The sequence below is a fragment of the Kryptolebias marmoratus genome, linkage group LG17 (genome assembly GCF_001649575.2).
Source record: "Kryptolebias marmoratus isolate JLee-2015 linkage group LG17, ASM164957v2, whole genome shotgun sequence".
In the NCBI taxonomy this organism is placed as follows: domain Eukaryota; kingdom Metazoa; phylum Chordata; class Actinopteri; order Cyprinodontiformes; family Rivulidae; genus Kryptolebias; species Kryptolebias marmoratus.
Window position 1 is genome coordinate 631,059 of NC_051446.1, and position 8,307 is coordinate 639,365.

The 8,307-nt window shown below is 38.1% G+C and overlaps 1 protein-coding gene across 1 annotated transcript in view; it reads left to right on the plus strand.

The window, feature by feature from the left end:
* LOC108228546 (plasma membrane calcium-transporting ATPase 1) overlaps nt 1-8,307 on the plus strand; it is a 61,023-nt gene that overhangs the window by 9,633 nt on the left and 43,083 nt on the right. The gene's annotated exons all lie outside the window — the stretch shown is intronic.

The window sequence follows — 8,307 nt, forward strand, 5'->3', positions numbered from 1 at the left end:
CAGGACCACATCATCTGCAAAAAGCAGAGATGCGATCCTAAGGCCACCAAAACGGATCCCCTCAACACCTTGGCTGCGCCTAGAAATTCTGTCCATAAATGTTATGAACAGAATCGGTGACAAAGGGCAACCTTGGCGGAGTCCAACTCTTACCGGAAACAAATCTGACTTACTGCCGGCAATGCGGACCAAGCTCTGACACCGGTCATATAGGGACCTAACAGCCCGTATCAAAGGGCCCATACTACAAAGCCATGCTGTTATAAAGGATGCAGTAAGAGGTTTAACATTGTCTTGCTGAAATACGTAAGGCCTTCCCTGAAAAATGTCTTGTCTGGATGGGAGCATTTGTTCTAAAACCTGTATATACTTTTCTGCATTGATGGTGCCTTTCCAGATGTGTAAGCTGCCTATGCCAGAAGCATTGATGCACCTCCATACCATTAGAGAGGCAGGCTTTTATAATGGTGTGCTGTTAATAGACTGGATTGTCCCTCTTTTCTTTAGAATAGAGGATGGGAAATTGTTTCTAAGAAAGAATGGTTTCCAAAAAGAATTTAAAATTTCTATTTGTCTGACCACAGAACAGTTCTTTGCTTCGCCTTAGTCCATTTTAAATTAACTTTGCTCCAGAGAAGACAGCAGAGTTTCTGTATGGGGTTCACATATGGCTTCTTCTCTGCATGAAAGAGCTTTAAGCAGCATTTGTGGATAGTGTGGCGAACTGTAGTTACAGACAATGATCTGTGGAAGTGTTCCTGGACCCATGGAGTGATGTTCATAAGAAAATCAGACCTGTTTTTAATGCAGTGGCCCCTGAGGGCCCTAAGATTACGGGCATTTAATGATGATATGATATATTCAGCCATTCACATAGAGATCGTTTGTACGGCTTTGGTTTCTGTGATATTAAAAATTATTTTTAGGTCATCCAGAGGTTATCATCCCCCCCATCTTGCTCCAAAACAAACCAAAGTGGGCTACTTTGTTAGTGCTCCGTTTGTGCAGGTTTGTGCTGTTAAAAACGTAGTTTGTGCAGCTTTTAAAACAACGGTTTTAATGGCACAAACCTGCACAAGCGGAGCACTAACCACTCAGACTATTTGCTGGAATTTTTTGACGTCTGTGGGGTGTCAGCTTCACACGGCTCGACACCGTCCGTCCTTCTTTCAAATGGTATCAGTTCGGTACGCCTTTACCTCCACCTGTAGCTGAGATGCTCTGGCGGTGGCCAGTTAGTCGCTTTTTTGCCTCCACCCTAAAATCTGACTACTTTTTCTCCACCTCATCCCGGTCCTCTGTCCCACTCACTGAATTAACAGTGAGAACAACGTGTTGCCACTCACAACGCTTCCTTTTTTTTGTCACGCCACGACTGCGGCTCCAAAAACTTATATTTTTTCTGTTCTCCACCTCATTGACCAGCATATCAAGTTCTGCCTTGGTGAAATGTAGCTTCTTTGCTCTTTTCTCAGTGGTTGCCTTGGTAACCATGAAATAACATTGATCATCTGTATGGCATGAAATGTTATTTCATGGCTACCAAGGCAACCACAGAGAAAAGAGCAAAGAAGCTAAATTTCACCGGAAAACGTGGATTCCCGGTTCTTTTGAAATCTACTACCATGTTCTTTGTTTAACTTATTTTCAAAACAAGGTTCCTTTTTGTGATACCAGAGAGAATTTAGAAAAGAGGTGTTCAAACTGTTTCTGATTCTTCCCCTTTCTTGGAACAGAATGATTTCAGTTCTATGTGCAGCTTTAGCAACTGAGCCATGAATAAGTCAGGTTTTTCACAGAAGCAGTGCTCTTCTGTGTGGTGACTTTGAGTAAAATGAGTATTGACATCAAATCAGCATGCTCTCAGTGAGTGATCATTTTGGATCTTTGCCAAACTTAAGCTACCTGAACTACATTAGATTAAACTGTGTCTCACACCAACCTATGGGAACCCCTCTCCATTATGTCTTAGTGGACTGTCTGTCATTCGTCTGCCCTTTGACATTTTCTCCTCATCATTAATTTATTGAGTCTGTCCATCTTGCAAGCTCTAAGTAAACACCTTCAGTGTTTTGACTCCTTCTGTCAGAGAGAAGTAAAATGTCAGCAGCAGCTTAAAACCTCTGGAAAATCCATTCCTCTGCCTTACTTCTCTGTGTGTCTCTGCGGTGACAGCTGGGGACAGACTCATAACTTTCAGCGTAATCCCAGTCACCTGGAAGAACAGAGAATGTGTCTCGCTCTGCTCACGGAGCAGATGACGTGGAAAGAGATGCTGAGCTGTAAAACTTGCTCAGACAGCAGCCAAGCAGCATCTGCAGTCTCTGTAGGGATTCGTGTTTGTCTTGACATGTTGTTTTTTCCCAAAGGAAGAAACTAGACTTCTCTTGGCTCGTACAAAACACCACGACTGCAGAGGCACAAACAGCAAGTGTGAAGAACCATGTTTTTGTTTTGAAAAATCAACTCAGATGGTTTGAAATGATACAAGTTGTAGAAATGAATTTTGGTACATCCAGCTAATCCTAAACTACACTGTGACTTCCTTTACAGCAATGGAAATTAATCCTACATTGTGCTCCGATTGATCCTATTACTGTGCTGGATGACAATCTATTCTCAATCGCAGATAGTGCATGATGGAGATGTATGAAAGTCAGGACACTGTAACTATCAAACATTGTGCTAAAACCCAAAACATTTGATCTTAATTGCTTTATTGTTTTGAGCCAGTATCTCACTGGGCTGCAACTGTTGGCGACAAGTTCTCAAACCCAACTCAGCAGCAAGTCTCGTCTCTGAAATGTTTCAAAATGCTTGCAGTTTTTATTCCCCTGGTGTGAGTCATATTGTTTGAATTTTGAATATGGTCCAAAAATTTATGTGACAAATTTTCTCTCAAAATAGTAGTTTCAAACCCTTCTTAATTTATTTTTTCATTCAAGAGTGTTCGTGGACTACAAAACCAAATGATCTAAAAACCACGCCAAAAAATAACATTTAAAAAATAGTCCACATGTGCCTATCTTCATTTCAAAAGTGTACTCCAGTAGATCAATTCGAGCCACTGTTGAAGAAAACTCACATTAAATCTCAATTATAGCCTCCAAACAATCTAGACAAACTTTAGTTGTGATTTAATCTGAGTTGTCTTCATTAGTGTTTTTCGCATTACCACTCTCCCATGAAGCTCAGACGTTGAAGAACCTGATCAACAGTTGTTATATGTGCAGTCTCTCCCATCTCACCTGCTGAAAGGGTGAGAAGGGTAAAGGGTAAAACATCTAAGGGGGTAAATACATTTCATAAGCACTGTGTGTCCTCTCTGGCCTGGTAACACCTTAAGATCTGGATGTTATTTTTGTGACACTTAAAATAATGTAACATGAGCTGGAAAGGCAAAACACTGAAATTTAAAATCAGAAACCTTTTTTAAAAGAAAATGTGTTCCAGAAAACTACAGCCTGCATGTGAACACAGCAGCAGAGCTCAGATGTTTGAGCCTCTAAAAACTAATGGAAAAAAAACACGTCAAGGGGCTGGTTTAACTAATTAACACCAGGGTCTTCAGCAGCTATGTTTAGTTCTGGAGGGCCCCTAGCAAGTTAATCTGGTTTATGTGTGTCTTCTGGAGATCTGATTTTCATTTCATTTCTAGTGACAGTTTTGACTAAAATCCCACCTCGAACTAGTCCATGTTTTTTGGTGGTGTGCACATGAATCAAAACAGTAATCATCTACAGGATAAGAGCAGCACAAAATATACTCATTACACTGAAGACCTGCATATCAAATGTGTTCTAAATGAACATACTGACTATATCAAATACTTTTATTTTTTTCTACTCACCCAGAGGTGTAAATTATGTAAACATAGATCACAATGTAGCCTTGTCTCTGTTTGGGCCATGATGTATCACTTCTTTTTGTTTGTAATTGCTTAAACAGTTTGTAATTTTAGCCTCCTGGTTTTAAAGGTAATTTTCCATCAGCTGTGTGAACAGCTGTATGAAAAGGAAGATTTGATTACTAATGCCAACTCAGTAGTTTTAAGCCTTTTGTGTTCAAACTTAATATAAACTCTGTGAAGCAGCAGATTTTTCAGTGAGTTAGAAACAACATAATTTGGTTTTGAAACATCTGTTTGTGATTGTATATTTGATTGTGAAAACTTTATATACTAACTACTATTTCACATTCTGTTTTATAGGGATAGTCTAATAATTTTGAAGTGATTTTCTGTCGAATAGTTATCAATAGTTAGTACCTTATCAGCCAAGAAGTCAGTCATAGAGATGGGAATAAAGAAAAAGGGGAAAAAAGTCCACCTAAGAGTCAAGCTAACACTAGCCAGACTGTTATTCCTTTTATAATGTTTTTAAGGCAGATGATATGGATCATTCTGGTGTGAAAGAACAGTACCTTAGCTAATATTAAACCTCTACACTTTTGTATGTCACCAGTTGTTTAGTTTGTTGCTGTTTTCACAACTGAACAACACCCGTGTTACTATGTGAATATTGCTGTGTTGAGGCTGCTGAATGTATCAGTCCACCGGGAGTTCAGTAAACTGATCAGCTGGACAGATGTATTCAGCTAATGAGAACATTGTTTGGTTAAGAAAATAGCTTGTAAAAAACAACCTATGTCATGCAGAGTGTAGACTTTAATATGAACTAATGTGGTGTTCTTTTACACTAGTACGACATTTTTTGAGAAAGAGGTGTTTTTATAATCCTATGAAATAATAAAACGGGGGGGGCAGTCTTGCCATTAGCCTGACTCTTATTGTCAGGATTTGGGGTTTTCAATTCATGTTTCAGTTTGAGTTTATTTTATTTAGTTATCTTTGTTTAGCCTGGTCTTAGTTCTGTTTTTGCTCCGTGTGTCCTTGTTTCCTGTCATTATTCACTTCTCCCTAGTCCGTCACTTGTTTTCCTGCTGCGCCCATCTCCACCTGTTCCTTGTTAGTTATCACTCACCTGTGCCCACTTCACCAGTCATCTCCTCCATTTACTCGCTGGTTCGTTTGTCTATTTTTCCTGCTGTCTGGTTTAGCTTACGTCTCCTGCCCATATCCGCTACGTCTTTGTATTTAGTTTGTCTTGTATTTAGTTCCATTTGTGCTGCCTCGTCAGCCTTTTATTTTTATTTTATTTTAAAATAAATTAATTTATTTCCTAAGATAAGTCTGGGTTTGCCTCCTTCTCATCCATCATGACACTTATCTAGACTTTTTTCTTTTTCTCTATACTTTGTGCTTCTTAACAGTTGACATCTGTTTGGTGGGTTTTAAATATTTCTCTAACAGCCAATGTTGACTCTAACAGTTATTGCCAAATTTTCAGCAAAGATCTTGCATACTGGGTACTATGTGGACTATGTGTTGGAGATGACTTTGAGCTACTACCACACCAAATTTCAGCCCAATGTCTATAAAACTGGCCAACTTATACCTTTTTTTTGTGTATCTTAAAGCTGATTAGCTGTGACAGCCATCTTGAATTTGGTTGACACGGAAAGCTAGTCAGTTGTAGATGTATGTTCAACAATTACTTTCTGAAGTTATATCTTAAGAATTGTAAGAAGATAGCTCTCTGAATAACCTCTATTGTGGATAAAAAACAGTTTATATGGTGATTTGGCTTTTTTCTGGGTTTTGTTTTTGTTTTATTTTGATTTTAGTTCTTTGGTTTTTGTTTTGTTTCTTTTGTGTTATTTGGTTGTACTTGCTTTTCGTTTTGTCTCATGTTCATGTTCATTTCCACTCTCCCCCAGTCATTCACTTCTGTCAGCCACGCCCATCTTCACCTGTCCCTACTCAGCAATCAGTCCACCTGTTCCCACTCACCTCGTTATCCCCAGTCTTTAAAACCCGGTCATTTCTCTCCATACCTCGCTGGTCCATTGTCTAAGGTTTGTTTGATGTTTGTTGTTAGTGTGATGTTTCCTTGCTTGTTGCTGCTTCGTTCCATGTTCCTGTCCTCAGAGTTCTGTTCTGTTTATGTCTTTATTTTAGTTCTTGTCTGTTCGCTGCCACATCAGCTTTTTGGTTTTCGTTTGTTTCTTTAGTTTAATAAATTAGTTTCTATTTTTTACAATGAGTCTGCGCTCTGGGTTCCTTTCCGTCATCACCACTGATCTTGATAGTTTACTTTCAACAGGACTGATGAATTAAGGGCTAGTCTGAATATAGCTAAGACCAAAGTGGAGTGCTGCTGTCTTAAAGCAGCTCCAGGCTCCAAAATTTCATGCAACTGCAAAAACCATTTGTAGTTCTTTACATTTCTTTCAGTGTTACATGCTATGGTTATTTGCAAGTATAAAGCAGTAAAAACACAGTAAAGTAAAAGCAGAAGCAATAAGTAACATTTCCAGTTTAAATAATGTTAAATATTGGTTTAAATAATAGTGTTTGCATGAACAGCTATAAAATTTTAAAGACTGGAGTTGTTTTAAAATGGCAGCATTTCACCTTGGAAGTGGCTTTACTTAGACTATTCTGATAAGCTAATAGTAGCTAGTAGCTAGCAGACCATCTTCCAAATATTATATACCATATCTTATGACTGCTGAAATAATTTTATCATGCAATTTTAATGTTATCATCACTTTTAACAATGTTAAGGGTTATAAAATAATGTTCCCATAATCTGCTATGAAATTGTAGAGATTGAAACTGTTTTAAGACAACAGCAGGTCAGTTTGTCCTTGGCTGCATTTGAGCAAGCTTTTAGTTAATCTGTCCTGTCAGATTTAAATTATGTTACTGTTAGCTATCTACAGAAAGTAAGTTATTGTTTACAACTTTTACACAGAACTTCTCTTGGAAATGGCTGAAGTAACCCCTTAAAGTCCTTCTGCAGCTAAGAATTGTGTGAATGAATAAAGCTCATGGACTTTAAGATCCACAATAAAAGTTCAACTAACAGGTAGCTAAAGAAGAACATTTTAAAAAATAGCAAACAAATGAAAACAACTAGGTTGCTTGTTATAAAGAGACACTGTATGGGGGACATTTAATGGTTCCCAAAAAGTACAAGTCATCACTCAGACACTACCAGGTCATAAAACATGTTGACTTCCTGGTGAAAAATCACTCAGAGTGTAGCAGTCCCCCCCGGTTCCGGTAGGAAAAAGGTTCAGCAGTGCCTCGACAAGTGTTTTTAGGCATTTTATTCTTTGCTTCATTGGATACCATAAACACCGTGAAAACTCACTGCTTTTACCAGGGAGAATACCAGATCTTTGTTTGACAAACATCAGTTCACAGGTAATTGTTCCCAGCCATTCTGCATCAAGCTTATTACCACCAGCTTTTATGGGCCAGCCCTTCCTGGCTACAGCATCCCATGAGGTACAAAACAAAAAAACATTTACTACTAAACATACAATGATACCAAAACAGACAACATCTATAAATAATCCACATAATTGCAAAACATCATACCAAAAGACGTTTACTGCCCGTTACAGAGTTTTTCTTTTATTTGGAATAAACATTTGATAAACAATCATATCATAGCCAACAATGGGGCTGAAGTCTGAAATGGTAAATTAATGAAGTGAAGTGAAGTGAAATAGTTTGAACATTTAAAGCATAAGCATTCCTTGAAGGATTGCATATCACCCGCTGCCTTTTATGCCTGAGTTTTAGACTAAGATCATATTAAGTTAAAAAATGACAGAGTTGTAGCCATTTTGATCAAATGTTTAAAAATTGTTCTTGTGCAACATCAAGAGTTGGCACACTCAACGTATGTTTTTGAATGACTCTCAGGTACTACTACACCAAGTTTCAATATCTGTCAGATTGATTGAGCTATAGCAATTTTTGTGTTTTCTAAAATCAGTTAGCTAGGCAGCCATCCTAAATTGATTGACTCCAAAAGTTAATCAATTGTAGATGTCTAACTGAGGATTTCTTTCTAAATATTTCAATAAAATCTGTACATTGGTTCATAGGATATTTTGCTAACAGACAAACAGGGTTGACTCCAACAGTCATTAGCATTAGCCAAAGTTTTAAACAAAGATCTTGCACAATGAGTAGCCTCTTAGCGTATGTGTTGTGAATGCCTCTCAGCTACTGACACAACAAATTTTAGCTTAATATCTGTAAAACTGCCTGCATTATAGCTACTTATACAGTCCTGCTCACCATTATTGGCACCCCTTCATGATTTGCATAGCTGAGTGAATATCTTCATGATCATTCATTGGTTAATTCATGTCATATGTGTGGAGGCAGTCCATCACAAGTGATCTTTATGTGTGATTTGCAACAGGTGAGCCAAATTGGGTTTT